General features: G+C 53.5%; 1 pseudogene; it reads right to left on the minus strand.

Annotated features, from left to right (window-relative positions):
* Positions 1-1,894: 1,894 nt before the first annotated feature.
* LOC131748845 (spermatogenesis-associated protein 17-like) lies at positions 1,895-21,217 on the minus strand (annotated as a pseudogene).
* Between the last annotated feature and the right edge of the window lie 1,738 nt (positions 21,218-22,955).

Genomic DNA, 22,955 nt, shown 5'->3' on the forward strand with positions numbered 1-22,955 from the left:
GAATTTTTATGGGACACAATTCAACCCATCACAGTCTGCCCTCTGGCCCCCCCCCCAAAGTTTGTGTCTTTCTCACACAAAAAATACATCCAACATCCCATCCCAACATCCGCAAAAGTCTTAACCCAATTCAGCATCAACTCTCAGTCCAAAATCTCATCCACATGTCACCTAAAACAGGTATGGGTGAGACTCAGGGTCTCTTCATTTGTGAACTTGTGAAACCAAGCAACAAGTTATCTGCTTCCAAGATGGGTGTAAAGGTTATTTTGTTTTTCCTTTGAATCCAGCTTTTTTTCCTCAGAAATATATTGGAGACATTTTTTCAAATTAATAGGTAAAGATCTATGTTAACATTTTTAACGTTTTCATAGTATTGCATTTCATGTGTCTTAGCATTTATTTAACTTAACATATACTAATGAGTATTCAAGTTGTTTTCAACCTTTGGCCATTATGAACAGGATGTATCTTTGAATTAAAATCTGCAATCACACACAAATATGAAAAATTTTATTTAGACTACTTCATTCTGTGAGTCACAAATACTAGATAAATGCTCCAGTGGGTAATGGTACTTATTTTCTAAACCTTTGAAACTGTAATTCCACTCGGCATTATATGTATGTTTCTCCATTAGCTCAGAATATTTCATATTTCCCCTCACGTATTCCTTTGGAGGAGTTAAAAGGTGGTCATTTCTATCTACATTTAACATACTGACTTCCAGTTGAAGCATCCAAAGTTATAAACACGGGAGAGGCAATACTAACTAAATCTAAGGAACATAGTTGCTTGCATCTACTTTGTGTTCTTTCCAACGGACCAGAGCTTTCCCCGGGTTCTTGGTGTGGGAGGATCCCTGGGGAATTAACTAGCCTGATTTCTCATTCCTGCCTCTTTTCCTTCAACTGTAGTGAACTTTTCTGTCTTCATTCAATATCTCCTTTAAATTTGGCTGATGTCAGAATACCTCCTATTAGTCTCCCTTTGATCGTAATAACTTCTCTACTCTAAAGCGCCTTAGCAATTAAATACAGCATTCACTGAGAGTTTATTTTGCGACCTTGAATTTTATGTGGGTATCTCTGTTCTTCTCTAGTCTGTAAACTGGTCATCAGAGACCCAAGACGCTATTTATTTGGAATCCCCTAAAGGCACCTCACGCTTTAAATAACACACATATTGAATATAGTATTTTAAACTATACTGTATCTATACAGCAATGAGAAATATTTTAGCTTTTGGACACCATCAATACTTTTTCATTATATTATGTAAAACCATTTATTTACTGTATTAATTAATTTAAAGAGAAAGGGTACTTCAGGTAGTTTTCAGTTCTACTTTGAGTTCATTTTAGAGAAGAGATTTGAAATACAAAATCCATGATTTGGATTTTTTTAAAATTTATTTTTGGCTGCGTTGGATTTTCGTTGCTGTGCGCGGGCTTTCTCTAGCTGCGGCGAGCGGGGGCTACTCTTCGTTGCAGTGCATGAGCTTCTCATTGCGGTGGCTTCTCTTGTTGCGGAGCACGGGCTCTAGGCGCACGGGCTCAGTAGTTGTGGCGCACGGGCTCAGTAGTTGTGGCGCACGGGCTCAGTTGCTCCGCGGCATGTGGGATCCTCCCGGATCAGGGCACGAACCCATGTCCCCTGCACTGGCAGGTGGATTCTCAACCACTGCACCACCAGGGAAGCCCAAAAATCCATGATTTTTGAATGTTGAAAACCATTAGACTCGAATGAAAGAAATATATGGAGCTGTATTACATATAAATATTATTACAGCATGGTTTTAAAAAAATGCTTGATAGTTAAGTCAATCTCATTTGATTTTTTATGTTATTTACTATAGCGTTTTTTGAAGTACCTTTTAACAAAAATGCACACCGCTATACAATTTGTCCAGCTTTTGAATACAATTTTCCATACTTTCAGAAGAGCTCAAATGATGGCAATACAGTTTGGAAATCCTTGTCACAGATCCATTTCTTAGGATTTTCATCTCGGAAATGTTGACTTCCGTAAGCATCAGGACCATACTTGCTTGATAAATGCGTTGTCGGGACGTACTTTTTATTTTTATGGTAGAAAGAAAATGGCAAAAACGTATTGTCATTCACGTTCCGAGTCCATTCCTGTCTCTGGAGCTGTGCTCTGGCCCCATTTAGCCCATCGATCGGTTCTGCCACTTGCAGCGTCAGTTCCAGAGGCTTGTAGCGCTGTTCCCATACTTCAGAGACATCGCAGAAGGGTCCCTGACGTCGTTTCCTATCGATGGGTGGCAGAATTCCGGACGGAGGAAAGGACCAGGCACTCGGCAAGCCAGCCAGCTGCCAAGGCTGGCAGAGCGCTTCGGCTTCACTTTAGGTCTTCAGTGCGTTAAAAGCTTTGCCTTCTGTAACCACAGCTCCCGTGGATCAGGACCTTTTCTGAACGGTGAGTTGTATATACCTGGAATCTGCTAGTGTTGGAGGGTCTCCCGCAGAGGTGGGGGGGGGGCGGCTGTGGGGACAAGGACACTGGCCAAGGTTATTTTTATGTGCTAACTTGACTGGGCTAAGGGAGGTCCAGAGAGCTGCTAAAGCCTTATTTCTGGGCGTGTCTGCGAGGGTGTTTGTGGAAGATATTTGCATTTGAATTAGTAGACTAAACAAAGAGATCTCCCCTATCATGCAATCCATAGGGAGCCCAAATGAAACAGGTGAAGGAAGTGCGGATTCCCTCTCTCTTCTCGAGCCCAGATGCCCATCTTTTCCTGCCCTAGAACTTCAGAGCTCTTGGTTCTCCCACCTTCAGACTCTGGGACTTACCCCATTGGCTTCCCAGGTTCTCAGGCCTCTGGACTTGGACTGAATTGCACTGCTGGTTTTCCTGGGTCTCCAGCTTGCAGATAGCAGATCTGGGGGATGGGACTTCTTGGCCTCCATCCTGTGTGAGCCAATTTCTATCATAAATCTCCTCTTCTTTCTCCTACCTGTGTATCTATCTATCATCTCTTCTTGGTTCTGTTTCTCCGGAGAACCCTGACTACTACAGCGGGACAGGCAGAGGATAGCTATTCCCATTCCAAAAGGGAGAGACTGGAAGGAAAATAGGGACCACGGGTCCCAGGAAAGTCTGAAACCTAGCAGGGCAAATGCCTTTTGATTTTAAGGCTTTTTGCAAACACAACTCAGGCAGTGGACACAGCCAACAACTGGCTGTTCCAAAACACATTGTTCTTTCACACCTCCGTGCCGTGCACTCCGTGTTCCCTGCGGACCGGAGGGCCCTCTTTTCCCTGCTCACTTGGGCCACTCCTCTCAGCCATCAGGCCTCGGCTGAAGCCTTCGTTCTCTCCTGTGTGACCTTCAAGGACCACGGCCCCTCCTCCCCAAGGTCAGGAGAAGGGGCTGCCTCTTTACAGAGAGCACCTCTGGCAGGTGAGCTGCCGCTCCGGTGGGTCCTTACAGCCCTGGCCTGTAACTGCGGATCCGCCCACCTCCCCCCTAGACTGGGTGCCGCTGGATTTCAGGCACCACCTGTTGTGTATCAGGTTTTAGCCGGGCGCAGGGCTGCTGTGGGATATGTGAATGCCTGTGTGTCTGAGTGACCAACTGCACAAAGGAGCCTTTTCTGAACACCTACTGTGTGCAGAGCGTTGGACTTGGGCTGGACACTCCTGAGAGGGCGAGGAGGGACCATCTCACACTCATCATTAGAGACAACAGATGTATCGCCCTGCAGAGCTGGAGGGGCCTTTGGCAGCAGGCTGGCACCTGACACGTATTAACTCATCAGATCCTCAAGCCAACCCTGCGACCCTGCGACCCTGTGAGAGATTAAGTAGCACAGTGTAAAGGCAAGCAACCAGGGGCCAGCCTGCTCTCAATCCAGGCTTTGCCACTTAGAAGCTGTGTGACTTTGGGCAGTTTGTGCCTCCCTCTCTGTGCCTCTGTTTCCTCTTCTGTAAAATGGGGCTAATTGGGGGTACCTACCACATGGGGTTGGAGCGGGGATTCAGTGACTTCATATCTGTCAAGTGTCAGCTGTCACTCAGCTACAGCCAGTTTCTAGCTGCTGCTGCAAAATGCTTGCCGGTACAAAGCATGCTCATCGACCCAGGGGCAGGGCTGGGAAACGCGAGTCCTGTATATGAAATGACTATAGTGCACCGACAGACAACATGGACAAATAAATGTGTGTATGTAGGGAGGGGGACAGTGACACTGGATGTCTGTGGGTGGCAGCTCCTTCAAATGCTAAGAGGCCTGGCCTGACCCAGTGTGGGACGTCGGGCAAGCTCCCTTCAGTCTCTGGGCTTCACTTCTGGCTCCCCACAGGCTTGGACCTCCCATCTGCAGCATTTTCCAGAAAGTCCCCCCACTTGCCTTGGTGGTTGAGAGACCCATCCTAGGTTGCAGGCGGTCACCAGTTGTGCTGTAGCTGTAGCTATGCCTTCCCATCCTGCCCCCTGGCTGGACAGTGTGTCGGCCAGCAGGGAAGCACTGCTGCCTTGCGGAATGAGTAGAGAGGCCACCTGGTGCGATTCGAGTAACGAAACCAAAGGGCAAGGCAGTGGCCTGCCGCTCTTCCTGTGAGCTGGGCCATTTGTCTCCCCAGCCCTTTCTCCCGAGCACAGAGGCAAAGCAAAGCCCAGAAGATGCTTCAGTACCCAAGCGTCTTCTCTCCGGGCACCTCATCACTGCCCCAGCACCTCAGGGCCTAAGATGCAGTGCAGTCTTCTTGTCCCTGACATGCTGCCCGGGGCTCCTCCAAGGTGGCACTATATGGGGAATTACGGTACTGGGCATTTGCCAGGAGGAAGAGAGTGTGTGCTTTACATGGGACTGAAATGTCCCTGCTGTTCAGAGAAAGGAGATTCAGAGAAGAAGGCAAAATCAGTGCCTTTTGCAGCAGCCAAATTTCCATCTCATTGCTGTGTGCCGGCAACGTGATGCCCAGAGCCAGATCACACAGGCTGGTGTCACGTTGCATCAGCGGCAAAACAAGCAGCTTTAGTAATCAAGTCCCCTGGATGCGGTGGCAGATGCCTGGCTGGCTGGGAGGGCCACAGTGATTACTTTAGAGATGTGGGGTTCTAAGCAAGCCAGACATGGTGCCACACTGAGCCTTGAGGAGGGCTCAGCTTCTTCCCCGTCCTGCCCCTGTCCCCAGGCCTGTCCCACGGAAGCCTTCCTTCCCAGTATATGTCATTGTCCATTCCGGGGTCCTGGCCTTGTCTGTGAAGCCATAGCCACACACTGGCTCCTCATTCTTGAAGAGCAAACGTGGCAGTGTACCATACCATGGGCCCGCCCCGCCATGCCCCTCTGTGGGCTCAGTGAGGCTGGTGGAATCAGAGCAGAACCCTCAAGAAAGTTCTGGACTGTAGATTCTGTAGTGTGGCCACGAGGGACCGCGTTTCTGTATAGTAGGGTCAACAGCAAGCAGAACATTTCCTGCCCCCGATGGAGGCAAGAACCTGCCGTCCCAGCCAAACTCCATGCCAACCTCTCTTGCTCTCTGCTCAGGGCTTGTTCCTGATAATGAAATGGCCATTTTGCCTGTGTAACATTAGTGATTTATTAGTGATTATTGATTTTTTTTTTTTAAAAAAATTTGTTTACTTATGTTTTGGCTGTGTTGGGTCTTTGTTGCTGTGCGTGGGCTTTCTCTAGTTGCGGCGAGCGGGGGCTACTCTTCGTTTCGGTGCGCGGGCTTCTCACTGCGGTGGCTTCTCTTGTTGCGGAGCACGGGCTCTAGGCGCGCGGGCTTCAGGAGTTCTGGCTCGCGGGCTCTAGAGCGCAGGCCCAGCGGCCATGGCACACGGGCTCAGTTGCTCTGCGGCACGTGGGATCCTCCCGGACCGGGGCTCGAACCCATGTCCCCTGCACTGGCAGGTGGATTCTTAACCACTGCGCCCCCAGGGAAGCCCCTGGTTATTGATTTTCAATTGTGGTTTCTTGGGACGTCCCAAGAGGCATCCTGCCTCTGGATCTCCATCCATTTGCTTCAGGCCGCGGGCTCGGTTGCGAGCAGCTCATCCATGGCCCGAAGGGTCACTCCCTGCTGCTCAGTTTCCTTCCCCTCACTGTCTCCTGAAGAACCCTCCCTCCCTCTTCCTCCACAGCCCAAGCTACAGATGGGAGCAGCCAGGACTTTAAGTGGCGGCTCTGATGATTTCTTTCCATGGCCCTGACTGGATCCAGTTCCCACCTCTCAGGACCGGCTCTGCCCCCTTTTTCCCCAGAGGCCTCCCTCCTTTATTCTCCCTTAAAGGATTCTTACTTCTTGTGACTGTCCCATTGTTCCTGTCCGGGGTGGCGGGAAGTAAGCAGAAGCCCCTGGGCCGGGAGTCTGTACTGCTCGTGGCCTTGGTCCTTCTTACCAGCAGCTTCCTGGGTCTGTCTCTTACTCTCGTTCTTTCTGTGTGGAGGTTCAACAGACTTCATGCGGGTACAGCTCGAGAGCACCTCACCCCAGGTGCTTAGCTGCACGCCTCTATCCTGGCCTCCTCTGCCGCTATGGCATGGAGGTCCAGGGCGGCTTGTTTGCCCTGCGCACGTGCCACGTGATGGGCGGTTACGCTCCCACGGAGGGAAACTGGCCACTGGGGAGAGGAGATGAGAGGTAACTGCTCCCCTTCCTCCCCCTGGTTCCGACACATATTTCATTTGGCCTCTCGGAGGCTTATACGGCATCCGACAACCAGTCACCCACCACGGTGCATAATGAGATATCGTATCCTTGTTCTGGCTCCGCCTCCTTCCCGAGTTTGCCCCCCTGCTCACCCCCACCCCTGCCCTCCAGGCCCCCGTTTCCCAACAAAGATACATGCATGTAACCCTTTGTCTTAGGTTCTGCTTTCTGGGGAACTGAGTAGTTGGTACTGTGAAGGGCCTTAGAAATCCTGAGGATAGGATTTGGGAGCTGGACCTCTAACTAGTCGTTGGCAATGAGGACCCCCTTTCTGGTGGAAAAGGGGACGTGCAGTGGCATCACAGTAATTCCGATTTTCACCCGTGAGGCGCGTGGCTCTGCGGTAGCTGTAGCCCCCGGAAGCGTGGGGACGACAGGGCTCATAAGGGTCTGGGGGCTGTCTGGCTTCTGTTACTTTGAGAAACTTGCCGTAGAGAAAATGGCGGACTTGGGTCAGCCAACCATCAATTCAAAACAGCCTGTGAAAACTAGAGGGAGGAGCATTTAAAGGGGTCCTTGTGTCCTACAGCAGTAGATCAGACCGTGACGGAAATCCGACCCAATATCAAATTGTAAAAATACAATGTGGCAAAGGAGATTAAATAGAGCCTCAATCGTTTTCTGTATCAAGGTCTCAATGGGAACACAGTGGGACTTGGAGACCTTGAATGGGGACATTTGGGTGGATAAGCCTGAGACTGTTGAACCCCCATACTCTCTGGAAACCTTCACTGCCTCTCATTGCCTTCAGGGTGCTAAGCAGGGTTAGCTCTCAGTGTAGCCGAAGCTTGGAAGCACAGTTCTTGTTCTGAAAGAAAGTAGCTTGCATGAGAATTGCACTGACAATAGTGGCACTCACTTGTGCCCAGGGATTCAATGTTCAGACAAAAACATTGGGAAAGGGTCCTAATACTCTCCTGGGATGCTCCTTGAAACTTGGACAAGACAATAGCCTATAATAAATGAGATGGAGTTGCCCTAACGTTCTCGGTACGGTAGCATAATGTTCAGAGACGTGTTAGAACAGATACATTATGTGATACCAGAAAACCTACCATTTGACTGTGTTCCTTGCGTAGGGCAAAGAACACTTCTGTCATCAAGGCAGTATATGAGAGGGGCACTGGCATATTTGAGAATCTTTGTAGGTAGCTGTCTTCTCTAGGTTCGGTGCTACAGTAGGAGATACCACGATGGAACTGGGTTCCTTTGCATCAGTGGAGATCATGAGATTCTCTTGATAGACTGGCAGAGGCCAGGTGGCAACACTTAGCCATTATCGTAATGGGAAGCAAGGTCAGACTAGCAACTGGGGTGCCATGCCTGCTGGGATCTGTACAATGACCAGCAGACTACGTGTTCCTAGGACAGATAGGTGGATCGATAACTAGGGTGTCACTTGATTAGTGTAATTTTAAACAAAATCTAAAGCTTATGAGCAGAAGGTGGGTGTCAGCCACCACAGTGAAAACCTCAGTTTCTTGTTCAGTTTCCAGACCTACATCACTTTCCAAACCCAGAACCCAGATTGAAGGGGAGACTGGTTTCCTTGTGGAAGAACCCTACAGTGCCACCACAGTTCCGTAGGACAAATGTTCTCCCAATCCTTCCCCAAAGGGACCTAAGGACATTTGTGATGGTAACTGCGCTAGGAAAAGGGACCTACTTACACTTTTTGAGAGCTGCTGAATACAGGGTATGAACTTACATCAACATCAGGAAACCCAAAATGCCATCATGGTTTTCTTGTTAGAGTGGGGACTTACTGAAGTCAGATGATAAGTGGAATTCTGGCCCAATGGTCTAATGGGTCTGTGGACCCATCCATCCCATGTCATTTCCCTGGCTCCCAAGTATATAATCGGGATAGATACCTTTAGCAGCTAGAGGAACCCTCACATGGGTACCTGACTTGTGGAGTGAGAATTATTTTGATAGAAGAAAATGCTGAAACTGGTTGCTCCCTCAACCAAGATAGTAAATCAGAAGCAACAGAGGAGGAATTGCCATCACATCCTTGTTCAATTCACCAATGTGGCTCCAGCAAAAACCAGATGAATTGTGGAAGATGATTGTGGACTGCTTACTGTAAACTTAACTAGGTGGTTGTTCTAGATGTGGCTGAACTGCTGGACGTGCCATCTTTACTAAAGCAGACCAGAACATCCTTTGGTGCTCGGTGTGTGGCTATAGGTCTGGAAAATGCATTACAGTAAGTCCCCTACATACGAACGAGTTCCGTTCCAAGAGTGCGTTCGCAAGTCCAATTTGTTCGTCAGTCCAACAAAGTTAGCCCAGGTATCCAGCTAACACGATCGGCTATCTAGGACTGTACTGTAATAGGTTTATGATACTTTTCACACAAAAAATACATAAAAAACAAGCACAAAAAATAACGAAAATATTTTTAATCTTACAGTACATTTCCTTGAAAAATACAGTAGTACAGCACAACAGCTGGCATCCAGGGGCTGGCATCGTGGGAACAGGCAAGAAGAGTTACTGACTGGAGGAGGCAGAGGAGGTGGGAGGTGGCAGAGCTGAAGGATCGTCAGCAACAGGAGACGGAGGGCGAGCTGCAATTCCACTCACACCGCACGTTGATGGAACGCACGTGCGCATCTTTGAAAGTCCGCAACTTGAAGGTTCCTATGTAGGGGACTTACTGTATTTTAATCCCCATCCGTAAGTGGGATTAAAAGCAGATTGCCCTCATACAAGAAGGCCAGCAGTACATATTCACTATTTTACCCCATGGTTAGGCGAATCTCTGCTCTCAGCTCTGTCCCAGCGTAGTCTGTAGGGGCCTTGATCTTCTTGACATTTCACAGAGCATCATATTGATGAAATTGCTGACATCAGGCTAATTGGACCTGGTGAGCATCAAGTGACAGGTACCTCAGATGTCCTTGTAAGACACATGCAAATAAGAGGGTGGGAGGTAGAACCCAAGAAGACGCATGGGCCTGCAATGTCAGGGAAATCTTTAGGGTTCTAATCCTCTAAAACATGCCATGAAAAAGACAAAGGACAAATTATTTTTACCTTGAATCACCTACGCTATAAAAGAGACACAACACTTAATGGGTCTTTTTGGATTTTGGAAGCTGCAGAGAATGCAGTTGGGAATTTTGCTCTAAGATATTTATTGGGTTGTTCAGAGGTTGCCAGTTTTGAGTGGAATTTAGAACGGGGGAGGGCTCTGCAGTGGGCTGAGGCTGAAGTTTGAAGTACTCTACCTCTTGGGCCTAATGACTCAGGTCTGATGGTGCTAGAGGTATCTGGGGTGGATGAGAATGCTGGATGGAGTCCTTGGCAAGCTCTAATAGCAGTGACACCTAAGTGCAGACTCCTAAGGTTTTGGAGAAAGGTCATGCTTTCTGTGGCAGAGGATTTTTCTCCTTTTATAAAAGGGCTCTTCGAGTGCTATTGGGCCTTGGTAGAGACTTAGTATTTGACCATGGAACTCCAAGTAACTATAAGTCTGCAGTTGCCCTTCATGAGCTAGGTATTTTTAGATCCAATAAGTTATAAGGTCAGGCAAGTACATCCTTTGTATGATGAAAGCTATTGCAATTGGACTTTGGATCCAAGAAGGCCCACAGACTCAAGTAAATGGCACATTCTAACCCTACTCAGTGATGACATAAAGAGGAGTGGTAAAGGGAAATACTCCTAGTGGGTAGAGTTGCAAGTGACAGAGTTGGTCATCAGCTTGATGTGGAGGGAGAAGTAGTTCATAAAGGTCAGACCCCTGGATGGTAGCGATGGACATATCTTGTGATCATGGATTGAATTTTATCCACCTTCCAAATTCATATGTTGAAGTGCTAACCCTGGTACCTCAGATTATGACCTTATTTGGAAACAGGGTCATTGCAGATGTAATTAGTTAAGATGAGGTCAGACTGCAGTAGGATGGGCCCTAGTCCAATATGACTGGTGTCCTTATAAAAAGGGGAAATCTGGACACAGAGACACACATAGAGGGAAGATGGGATGAAGAGACACAGGGAGAGACGGCCATCTGCAAGCCAAGGAAAGAGGCCTGGGACAGATCCTTCCTTCAGGGCCCTCAGGAAGAACCCTTTAAGCCACTTTGTTATGGCAGCCTTGGCGAATTAACATACTAGATGGCTAGGGGTCTGGAGAGAACATGCTTGGAAAATCATGTTCATGGCAAAGAAGGCGCAGCAATGGGCCTATCTAAGATGCCAGTGTGGGGCCAACACACGGGGGTCGAGGCGCTGTCCTCCAGGACACAGTAAGTACATGGATCCAATGGCTGATACATGGTCCCCAATAGCTAGAACCCACAGATCTGGAAACAAAGGGCTGGACAGACCGAGGAGTGGACCCTCTCACCATCACTCCCGGTGACCCATTTGTGGAATTTGTGCTTCCCGTTCCCGAAGCCTTAGTCTCAGGAAGATTAGAAGTTCTCGTTTGATGGGACAGAATGTTTCCCCCAGGGGTCACAGTAAGGATTCCATTGAACTTGAAGCTGCATTGACCGTCTTGTCAGTGTGGGTTTCTCGTGCCCGCAAGCCAGCAGGAAAAGAAAGGAGGGGTTAGGGCTGCTGTCATACAGTGGCGGCGGGGAGGAATGTGTTCACAGCCCAAGGAATTCGATGGAGGTGTTTGCTTGGTGCTTCTGTGTCCAGTAATAAAGGTGTGAACGGGTAACTGCAGGAACCATGGCCCACCAAGGTCAAGGCAGCTACGGGCTAGACTCCCGGGAGGTACAGGTCTGAGTTGCCTCACAAAGCAAGCGACACAGAGCAGTCAAAGGGACAGAGAGTGGAGGAGGGCGATGCGGACTAAGCAGTTATGGCCCAGGCATCCCCTGTGGCACTGGGGACTGTCACTTTTCCACAAACCCTCTTGCATTAAATCTCTGCAGAGATCGCAGCTGACCAGAACCCTGAAGGGGCCTCTGGGTAGAGTGGTCTCAGATTTTGAATGTCTCGAAAAAATGGAAGCCCCATCTGGTAATGTGGGAGCTGGGTGTAACGGAGGATATGGGGCGATCTGAGTGGTCCAAGGAGAAGGCTGCATCAGACGCCTTTCACGCCCCACTTCGATCCTCTTGGCCTCGCCCATCTCTTATTCCGGCCACTGCTGTGGTAACTGGTTCTGTGAAGCTTCTCCCCTCCTTCCTTGGGCTTCTCCGGTGCCAAGGGATGAGTCACTGTGGGAACTCAGTGCCCACGCATGCGCACCCTGGTGTTTGGGGAGTTAACACCCCCTGACATAACTGCTTCCCTTTTTCTTCCACTGCGGATGAGCTCGAGATGCACTTCATACTGGCTTCTTGAAGCCAGTCGCCTTTCACAGCGGCCAACTCGAGCAACACGCTCCAGTGTGGACGTTCCTTCCGACGTGGCGCGGTTGCCCTGCCCTTCACTTCTGTTGCCTGGGGTCACTCTCTCCCCAGAAGACTCGCACATAAGGCTTTGTCTCAGTTTCGACTTTCTGAGGAGTGCAGGCTAAGGGCAAAAGCACATGCCTGCCCTCACTGCGCTTCCAGACTGGCTGGGAGACAAACACAGGACATTTATGTACCTGGTGTCACGTGTCCCATTCGGGGGCTGTACCCGGTACGGCGGCAGTGCGGGTACAGCAGCCTTAGGTAATCTGGCGGGGAGGCTTGGGGGGCTTCCTTAAATTGTGATACCTGCAGCATGAGTAGAGGTTTCATCAGGAGAAAGGGCTGCCGCTTTGAGGGGAGTGTTTTTTTCAGGGGCAGAGGGGTTGGGGATGCATCCAAGGTTGCTGGATGTTTCAGCCTTAGAAGCAAGGGTGGTTTGGGTGAGAAGAGAAACAGCTGGAAGGAGTGAAGCCCTGGAGGAGACGGGGCAGGATGGGGTTCAGGACCCACAGGAAAGGGTCCCCGTCCACAGGGGAAGGAGCAGCCCTTTTCCCTCTGAGGTTGAAGAGGAAGAAGGAAGGGAGGCCAGGGAGGGTGCGGTGACTTTGAAGTGGCCTCTGCAAAGTCCAAGGCGAGCCGCTGCTGGCGGAGTCCGGGCGGGCCCGGGCAGGCTGGTGGTGATGGTTCAGGGCAGCTGCCGTGGGGGATTCCAGAGGGATCCAGTGGATGGAGGGCGCGCCCCGCCCTACCTGCCTGCCAGGCCGGCGGGGACTTTGCGTAGAGCAGGGCCATGGGATGTCTGCTGAACGTAGAGGGCTCGCCATTTGCGGCCTGAGTTGCTGCGAGTTCTCGCTTACCCTCCTCTTGACCCCTATCGGGTCCTCCTTCTTCCTGCCCCTACCGCTCTCCCAAATGCCCCCCTTTTCCCATCCCCGCAGCCTTGGCCTGAGTTGTTCCTCGTGCAGGCAACAACTGGTCTTAGATCTCCGTAAGCCACAGCCCACATTCTTCAAATCGCAGCTCAAAGCCCCACCTCTAAGAAGCTATCTTTGTGATTAATACCGACCATTCTGGAACCCCTCAGCAGAAGCCCCAGACCGGCCCTCTTGTCCCATGCACTCGTATAATTCCCGTTGCTTTCTGAATTTAGCCAGGGCCCATCTCTGGGCCCATGTTAGAATGTGAGCTCTGAAGGGCAGGGGTCGAGTCTCCTGCACCCCACCTCCCACCTAGACAGGAAAGAAGTCTCCAGACTTCTGTTGGGGGGAGGGCGGTCAAAGGTGTTTGGAGATGAGCCCCATCCAGGAGGCCAAGGCTATTCCAAGGGCTCTCAAGCCAAGCCCAGATGCCCCTAGGAAGCCCAGGAAGGGCTTCAGTTCATACACGAGACCCTTGGATTTGGAGGCAGGATATTTTGTGCGCAAATGGATGCACGCATGTGTGCTTCTGTGTGGTTTTCTGGGGAGAAGTTCCATAACTTTTCTCAGCTCTTTGAAAACATCTACCACCCCCAAACAGCCCAGATATTTGCACTCAGCCAGAAGCCGGTCATAACATCCCCCCATATCCCAATGAATGAATGACAATGACGATAATAGAGACCCAACCAGGTTTATGAGTCTAATAGAAATTTAAAAAATACTAACCTGTTGGAGCTGAAAGGCTGTTAAAGGACACTAAGTTCAATATTTTTAGCAACGTGCTCTATGCGACACGCGTTTTACCAGATGTGACTAGAATAGCTGCTCTCAGAGAGAAGGAGTCTGAAATTTAAAAAGTGCAGGAGACACTGGTTTAAACAACGTTAAATGGCTCTCTTTCCAGTACGATTTCTCAGTCATCATCAGGTAATGGAGGCTTTGAATTGCAGGAGGGAGATAGAGTGGCTCCCAAATGTAAAGTACCGTGAAATGCCTTTGCAGAGTATCTGGCAGAATCACAGTCTCTTCTGTTGACCAGGTTTGCTTCGGAAACCATTTCCTGAGATTCGGGAAGTTCCGTTCACTCCCTATTTAATTGGAGCTTCCTTGGGGATGAGTGGAGGGTTGCGGGCAGATGTGTGGGGTTCGGGGACCATGCACCGTCACTCTCCAGGTCCTGTCCCCGCCCAGCTGCTGGAGCTTATCCAGCCAGCCCTCGTGTAGGCTGACCTCCGTCCCAGACACCACCCCAAGCACTCTACAGTTACTCACCGTAGCCGGCAGGGCTCTCCAGAGAAGCCGTGCCTGTAGGCTCTAAACATACAAGGGCTATATCAAGGAATTGGCTCATGGGATTCTGGGGGCTGGCAAGTCCCAGATTTGCAGGACAGGCCAGCAGGCTGCAAAAGCAGGCAGGGTTGATGCTGCAGTCTTGAGGTGCAATTTCAGCTGATTAGGGCAGGCGGCTAGCCAGTGACCAAGGTGGAATAGCCAAGTTCACGGGGCACAGTGACCGCTCAAAGCAGCCTGCCGACCGAAAGTAACGGGTCTCAGGGCAGCAGCCCTCTGGCTCTCAGGTCAGGCTTTGGGGCCGAAGCTCAAGGCCAGCCACAGTCTCAGCCCAACGGGGCTGTTATGCACCCCCTCCCCAAGATTTCTCCACCAACAGGAGTTGCTCCTACAGAGGCAGCAGAAACTTGGCACTATGCCTGGGCCCGGCCTCCAGGGCCTTATTTGTTTGGAAGCATCTCCAGGTGGTATTTCCCGGCCAGGTGTGCTCAGGCCCGTGGTGGGGCGCGTGCAGGCCTCCTGCCTGGTTGGGCTGTGGAGTGGTCATATCCCCCTGCGTCCAGCACTGCTCATGAGCCAGCCATTCCAACGGCCTTGAGCCTGAACCCCAAGCTAGGACCGTGGGCTACACATATCCCAAATGGACATGTTTCAGGGAAATGCCCCAAAGTGCCTTCCATGCTGGCCCTTGGGCTAGAATGCAGGCCTCGGGCTCTGATGAGGATCTGAGTTCAGCTCGGGCTTGGGCTGGGGGCTGATGAGGGCATGTCCCTTGGATTGGGCCTGTCCTGGCAACCTCAGAAGCGGCCTGTCCCCTCTCTGGCCTCAGCGATCCCATCTGTATGATGAGAGGGGAAGACTAGAACGATCCTTCGGGCGCTCTCCGTCTTAAAACTGGTCTTAACGGCAGTTCGAAGCCCTCTCTTTCCCAGGTATGGAGAGAGGCGTTCCAGAGAGCTCTATTGAGGACCCTTCGTATGGAGAGAGGCGTTCCAGAGAGCTCTATTGAGGACTCTTCTTCTGGAGTTGGGTCTCAGGAGCTGGCTGTAGACGGCTAGTGGCTAAGCACAGCTTGTTTGCACACTTGTGGAAAACAAATAAACAAAACCTCAAAGTAGGGCTCGCCATTCTAGAAGCAAGGGATGGTAGTGTTGAGACCAAACTTGGGAGGAATCAAGAATTTCAGGACACGCAGCCTCTAATATTCCTCCATCCTGTCCTCCCCGTCTTCCTTCTCCCTTCCCTCCCTCCCTTGCCTCTGTCATTGGACCCCAGGCACGGGTCAACTCGAACAGCTGAACAAGGATGGCAGGCATGTCCTCTTGGATTGTCTGGGGAGGGGGCTGAACAGCAACATTGGTCCCTTGCCCTCCCCTCACAGGGAGCACACACTCCCCCATTATTCTGAAAGAAAAAATGCCAGGATTCCAGGAAGCAGTACAAATGTGCGTTGACCTTGGAGCCCCAGAGCCGTGGTAGCAGCTTTTCCTCAGAGCGGAAGCCTCCAGTGTGCCGTGTGCCCTCACTCTTTGCTTCTGGGCCCCAGGGTGGCTGATCCTCGGGCCTCGACTCTGATCACGGGGAATGCAGGAGACACCCTGGCAGGCAGCCCTGACCAACACCAAATTTAGAAGGAAGAGCTGGCTCAGCCAAGGCACTCCGGGGAGGCATCCTCTGCTGGGCTGTCTCAGGAAGAACAGTCTAGAAGCCTGAGTTCTTGCTCCTGCCTTTGGCCCACTGGGTTTCCATAAGAGGCCTCCCTCAGGTGTGCACAGTTCTTGACAGATTACCAGACACGTTCTCGCCCATTCCATTCATCCATTCATCTGTTGACTCTTAACTTGGGCGCATCGGAGGTGAAGTGATGACAAGATCTGCCTCATCACTGCCCTCCTGATGCTTTCCATCCTGCAGGGAAGAAAGAAGAAGAACAAAAATTTCCAAGAGCGTTACATGTTTCAAAGACTATGAAGTTCTACAGCAGTTCTGAAAGGGTTGGGGATTGCCACGGTCAAGACCGTGTCGTTAGAATGAGGTAGGCTGGAGCATTGGGTCCCTCATGTCCTGCCTCATTCATCCAATGAACTCAGCCAATGACAAGGTCCTGCATTGGCTTCCTCGTGGCAAACCAGATGACAAAGCTGGCCTCCCCTTGGCGAGGTCGAGAGAAGGCCAAGCCATGGGCGACCAAGACCGCTTATCAACCTTCCCTTGGCATCCGTGCTTGCCGGCAGGGCCAGGTTCAGGCCCGGAACTCCTGACACTTGGGAGTGGGACAGGGTTAGAGGGACCCGAAGGGCTGGCCTTTTGGGCCGGGGCTGGGGACAGAGTGACCTGCCTCAGTGGTGGATGCTGTGGATGTGGGTGTGTTTAGCATGTAGGGGGAAACAGCCAACTCTGGGCCCCTCCCGTGTGCAAGAAGCTTGCATGCTGCAGGTAAAGAAGCTGAGACTTAGAATGGGTAGGAATGTGACTTGCCCAAGCTGAGAGCAGACTCCACTTCATTGGGCCCCCACGGTCATTTTTTAAAAAATATATATTTATTTTTGGCTGTGTTGGATCTTCGTTGCTGTGCGCGGGCTTTCTCTAGGTGCGGTGAGCGGGGTCTACTCTTTGTTGCGGTGCCTGGGCTTCTCATTGCGGTGGCTACTCTTGTTGTGGAGCACGGGTTCTAGGCATGTGGGCTTCAGTAGTTGTGGCACGTGGGCTCAGTAGCTGTGGCTCGTGAGCTCTAGAGCGCAGGCTCCGTAGTTGTGGCGCACAGGCTTAGTGGCTCCGCGGCCCGTGGGGTCTTCCCGGACCAGGGATTGAACCCGTGTCCCCTGCATTGGTAGGCGGATTCCTAACCACTGCACCACCAGGGAAGCCCCCACAGTCATTTTTATTTGCACCGTGCCATACTGCTTCGGAGGGTTTTGAAGGGAAGAGGGCCTGGTGTCGACTGTCCCCAGCGTAAGGGAGCTCGGAGGGCATCAAAGAGTATCAGAAAGGGGCGGGAGGGCACGGCGGTCTGGGTGGCAGGGTGGGCTTCCAGCCCTGGCTTAGATGGCTTGGCAGAGAGGGGGTGCCCGCTGCGGCTGCTTTAGGGATCACAGCCACTGTCGTCTTCTCTTGCTTCGCACTGGCCAGGTTGTCGGAGGTCATGCTTACGACTGCCCTGTGAGGAAGGTCCGGCTGGCAGTCCCATTTGAATAGAGACCCCGTGGCCGAGTGGAAAGGACATTCTCAAGGCCAACTGGCTCCGCACCACCTTCTCGTGCCTCTCTGCCCCGTGCTGAGGTGTCTGTGCCTCTGCCTTTCTGCAGAGTGGGGGCTTGGCTCACACCAGCTGAGCCAGTTTTCCCAGAATTTTCCAGAAGAATCTGGAACTCTGGGACAGCCCTCTCCCTCTAAAGTACTGGTTCCCTTTGCTGCTGCATGGATTTCATTCTCCCAGCAGCTTGCCCTGCTGTCCAAGGTCCACCAGGAGCACGAAGCCCTGCCCCCAGCGCTATGACCAGACCCATCAGCCTTCCTCCCCACTCAGGGGGCAGCTAACAGGCAGGCCCCAGACCGCGGCACTCAGGCCTACTTTTGCTCTGCTAAATCCTACGGTTTGGGGCCAGAAAGCCAGCCCCTCCCGGAAAGGATGGCTCGTTGTCATTACCCAGACAATCTCAGCAGCTCCATCGTGAGGAATCCAGCCCATTCCAGGGCTAAATTTGGCAGGGGAGGAATCCAAGGAATTCTTTAGGCTCTCAGATTCCACCTTTTTATTTTGGGGTTGAGGAAAGAAGGGGTGGAAACTATGAAACTGTATCCTCAGCCCCAACCCTGGCGCAGAGGGGAGGGGGAGGGCGGGAAGCCCGACGGGGTGACGGTGCCCTAGCCCACCCTCACCTTCTCCCTCGTCACCGTGGCCACCAGGTTCCCACAGCCGGGGTTCCGGTTCAGCGCGACCTCTCTGGATCCCTGGAGCCCCGTGCCGGGTCCTTCGGGTCCCTCGCTGCCCCGGGTGGGGCTTCTCTGGGGGCCTCAGCCGCCGGCCCCGGGGGGCCCAGGGCCCGTGCCCGGCTGGCCTCTCTCTCCGCCCTCACGCCTTCATCCTCATGCTTGTCCTGGGGGGCGTGTCCCGCGCCCCCAAAAGCCTGTCCTCGGCCCCGTGGCTGCCACTCGCGCTGGCCCCTCTGGATGGCCCGGTGGGAGCCCGCGGGGAGGAGAGGCGGCCTCTGCAGGCTGTGTCACGGGGTCCCGCTCCGCCTCGTGGGCACGGGAAGCCAGCCGTCTCCGTGCCGTGGGGCGGGCGCCCCTGGGAAGGCCCCTCAGGCAGCCCCACGACCAAAGCGGGGCCAGGGCGCTGCTTCGGAGACGCACCCTGTGCCTTTAGGGACGCAGTGCTCGGCGGATGCCACCTGCAGCAGGTGACCAGAGTTGCCCAGACCCGGCCGACAGAGTCTCCGCGGAGAAGAGCCCCGCCGGGCCCCAGTGTTTGTTAGACGAGCTCCTGCCGGGGCTGGGGCTGCCTGCCGAAGCTTCCGGAGCCCACGGGCACCTGGGGGGCCCCTGCCGAGGCCCTGGCCCGGGACACAGGGGCCGCGTGGTGGCCCTGACTCGCTTGCAGGTGACCTTGGGCACAGCCCTGGCCCCTGTGGGCCTGGCCTTCCCACCTGTCCGCAGCTTGCGGGGGGGGGGGGGGGCGGCTGGCCCAGCGGAAGGGCCCTGCCTGTCCCTCCCATAGGCCCCCGGGGACCCGACCGACGTGCCCAGGGCTCCGGCTGTGCCAGGGCCTGTCCCCTGGGCCACCCTGGGTCCGCTGTGGCTGCCTGCTGCCCCGGGACGGGACGCCGCGCCAGCCTTGCGCCCCTCTGCGTGCCCCTGCCCCGGCCCCGTCACAGCTCTAGGGACGGGGTGCTGCCTCCCACTCTGCAGAGCCGTCCTCCCCACTGTGGACAGTGCTGGTCCTGGGGGGCCTCCCAGGGCAAGCAGCGTTCTGCGGGGGATGATTACCTGAAGCCGCTGATGCGGAGGGTGCAGCAGGACAAATGCTGGCCGGCCTCCCTCAGGCCAGCGCTGAAACTCCCCCAGGCCACCACCTTCTGGAACCCCCGTAGCAGCCCTGGGAGGCAGTTTCTTGCTGTTGCCACTGTACAGATAAGAAAACAGTGACCCAAGGCCACACAGTGCCCAGCGGGGGTTGGTACCAGCAGCCAGTGTTCCAACCCAGACTGTACTCTAAGGTCCTTGGGAGCTGACCCCGTCTGGACACCCAGCCCACCCAGCGCCCAGCATGTGGCAGACATCCAGCTGGCACTTCTTGACGGATCGTCTGGCTACAGGAGACTCCCAGCCAGCTAGATCGGGAGCATTGCCCTATCTAGGCCTGTCCTGACCCACAGGGTCCGCGGCGGGCTGGCCTGTTTCTGCAGAGGGGCTGTCCCTTGCCACCCCAGGCAGCACGGGCTGGTCGCAGGGTGTGGAGAGCGGCCTCGGTGGCCTCCAGCTTTCTGAGTGAAGGAAGAAGACCAGGTGGGCTCCCAGCGTCAGTCTGATTGCATATGAGATCCCAAGGGCTACGGTCTCTCCCAAAGGAACCCTAGAACCCCGGAACTGCAAGGCCCTGCTGACTAAATTCTGGCAGGAGGGGGCAGGGCGGGGCCGGTAGGGAGAGGTGGGGAGGGATGCCTTCAATTTCTTCCAAGGAATTACACTTCTAGAAATAAGCATAATTTACAATCAATTTCCAGATAATACATGCCTTGAAAGACAGATCGGTGGCTTGCATGTTCCTTGTACCCAAACTTTAATTAAACCCTTTAAAACGAAAACCTGCCCGGCATTATTCTGCTAATTGACCCAACCCGGGGAAAGAAGGCCCTGTCTGAGACTGCAGTGATTGTGTGTTAATACAATTTATTTCTTCGGTCTTGCCCAGCTCCCTATTATGTATTCAAGAAATGTGTGGGCTCAGAGCCACTCATCACAAAGCAAAAAGTAATAAAACCGCCAAAGACTCCTTCCCCCGCCCTCACCCCCACCTTGCCATTTCTGGCCAGGCTCTGTCTCGGGTCCCTGTCCAGAGGTGGGGGTTTAGAAGTCCCTGTGTCTGCTGAAATGAGCAGTTTGTAGGCTCACCAAGTTCACAGGGCCTGCAGCCCGGGATGGGCAGGGAGGCTACTGCCCGGCACGAGCAATATGCTGTGTGGCTCTTTCTTTACGATTCCCTTTGCAGAAACCAGCGCTCACGGCCAGGGTAACCCCTTAGCCTCATCTCCTTGGTGGCCGCGGCGCCCTGAGCTGTGGCGGCATTTCCAGAACCTCAGACCTGGCTGCCCTGTCCGTTGGCTGCCCACGTGTCTGGCAGGAAAGTCAGCTCCCGGAGCCTCGGCTCCCTGGCGGTGGGACAGGGCTTGTGGGACGGCCTTTCTTATGCCACACGGGACGTGCGTTCACCCCGAATTGGAGAGACTCTGGTCAGGTGCCGTCCCTCTCGGCCTTGGTGTCCCCATCAGTCCAGGGTGGGCCAGCGGCTTTGATGGAGAGACCGTGGCTCAGTGTGTCGCCCCGGCCCCGCCTCCCATGACTCTGTGTCCTCAGGGGCTTGTAAGTGTGTCCCCCTGGGCGTGGCCCCTGGGTCTCCATGGGGTAATAATCCTCTCAGTCACTCAGCAAATGGGTGCTGCGCAATGATGAAGCAACTCGGCGCCAGGCCCTGCCTCGGTAGCTGTGGAGACAGAAATATCTAAAGTACCACTTGGCAAGAGCTGTAAGAGTGATGCTTGAAAAGCACTGTGGGAACTCAGGCGAGGGAGTGACTAAGCCTTCTGGGGTGTAAGTTGCCAGACTGGGCTTGAAAGGAGAAATAGGGATTTACCAGGAGGAGAGGCAGAGAGGGTGATGAGCGTGGAGGCGGAAAGGGCATGGAAGCCCCCAGTGGGCTCTGGGGGGCCTTTGGCCTTGCCTGTGTTCACCATGCCCGCACCCACACGAGGGGGGAGATTGTAGGCTTGTGATTAGGGCTGGACGAGTACACAGCCCCAGATCCCTGTCTGGAGAAGGCAGGAGGCGATCTCACTCAGGAAAGCTAGAGGGGGCAGCGGTGGAGGCTGCCCAGCAGAGCTGCCAACTGTCTGACACATACACATGCACACGTGTCCACACACGCAGACACAGGCGGACGTGGGCATCAGGCAGGCACACACATGTGCACACAGGCACCACTGTGGACTGAATGTCGGTGGCCCCACTCAGATGTTTACGTTGGAGCCCTAAGCCCCAGTGCGATGGCATTAGGACGCGGGGACTTTGGGAGGTGATTAGGTTTAGATGAGGTCGTGAGGGTCGAGCTTACCTGATAGGATTAGTGTCCTCATGAGAAGAAGACACCAGCGTGCTCTCTCCACCGTGTAAGGACACAGTGGGAAGGCGTCTAGCTATAAACCAGGAAGAGAGGTGACGACCGGGAACCAAATCTGCCAGCGCCTTGATCTTGGACTTCCAGCCTCCAGAACTGAGAGAAATAAATGTCTTTTGTTTAAGCCCCTGTCTATGGTATTTCGTTATAAGCGGCCGGACTGAGCTGAGTCACACATGCGCACACGGGCACACGCATGCACGTGAACACGTGCGCGCGTGCGCGCACACACACACACACACACACACTGCACGAAACCTACAGGTGCACCTGCACACACTTGCACACCAGATGCTTCTCTGGTGCCCACACAAATGCATGCACGTCGACCCCCTTTTCCCTCTCGGGTACCCCAGACCTCTCTGCTCCTGGGCATCCAGTCAAAAGACTCCCCTCTGGGAACGGAAGCCAAGTCTGGACAGACCCGCAGTGTCCCATTCATCCCACGGGCCGAGACCCTGAGTTGCCCTTTCAGAAAGACATGGAAAGTCCTGTCCTGGGACCCCTAGATGGGACGGTGCTCGTAATGGGAAGGCCCAGGGTGGAGCCAGACGAGGCAGCGACTGCAGCTCTGGGGGGAGGGGAGGGCGGGCGGGCAGCCGTGACTCTGGCCCATGCGAGAGGCCTGTGGCCTTGTGTGCGTGTGGGTCTGTGCGTGTGCAAGTGTGTGAGAGTATGCGAGCGTGAGTGTATATGATACGCGTGTGTGTAAATGTGCACGGGTGTGAGAGTGCGTCTGAACGGCAGGCAGCAGCCCTTGCTGGGCCCCCTTGGAAATGCCGAGTCACCGGAACCTGCCCCCTGGGTTCAGGCTAACGGGTGTGAGCAGCCCCAGGGGAGCCATGAACTTGGCCTGGGACCTCAGAACCCATCAGAGGGGCTGGAGTTGGGGCAGGGGCTCGCGGCCAGCAGGCGGGGGCTGCTGGGAGGTAGAGGGGGGGTCCCTGGCAAGCTGCCCTGAGCCCTTTTCCTCAGGGGGCAGGACCTTCTCCAGAGCGGTTTCCAAGTCCCCTTGGTCAGCTCCCAGACCTGCTCCCAAGGGGCCGATGGGAAGCACAGCTTGACCTGGGACACTGCTCGCTCAGGCTGAATGCCAGCTCCGTCCCTGTGTGCTTGTGAGCAAATCCATTCCCTCCTCTGGCCTTAGTCAACACATCTTGGGAACTTGCTAGAAAGAAATAAGTAAAACAGTTGCTCCCCTTGTTAAAGGGGGAAAAGTGAATTTGGGGGGGGTCACGAGGCCTCTACCCGTAGTGTCTGCAAGTTCATCTCACAACATACAACCAACACAGATGGAC

The sequence above is a fragment of the Kogia breviceps genome, chromosome X (genome assembly GCF_026419965.1).
Source record: "Kogia breviceps isolate mKogBre1 chromosome X, mKogBre1 haplotype 1, whole genome shotgun sequence".
Taxonomy (NCBI): domain Eukaryota; kingdom Metazoa; phylum Chordata; class Mammalia; order Artiodactyla; family Physeteridae; genus Kogia; species Kogia breviceps.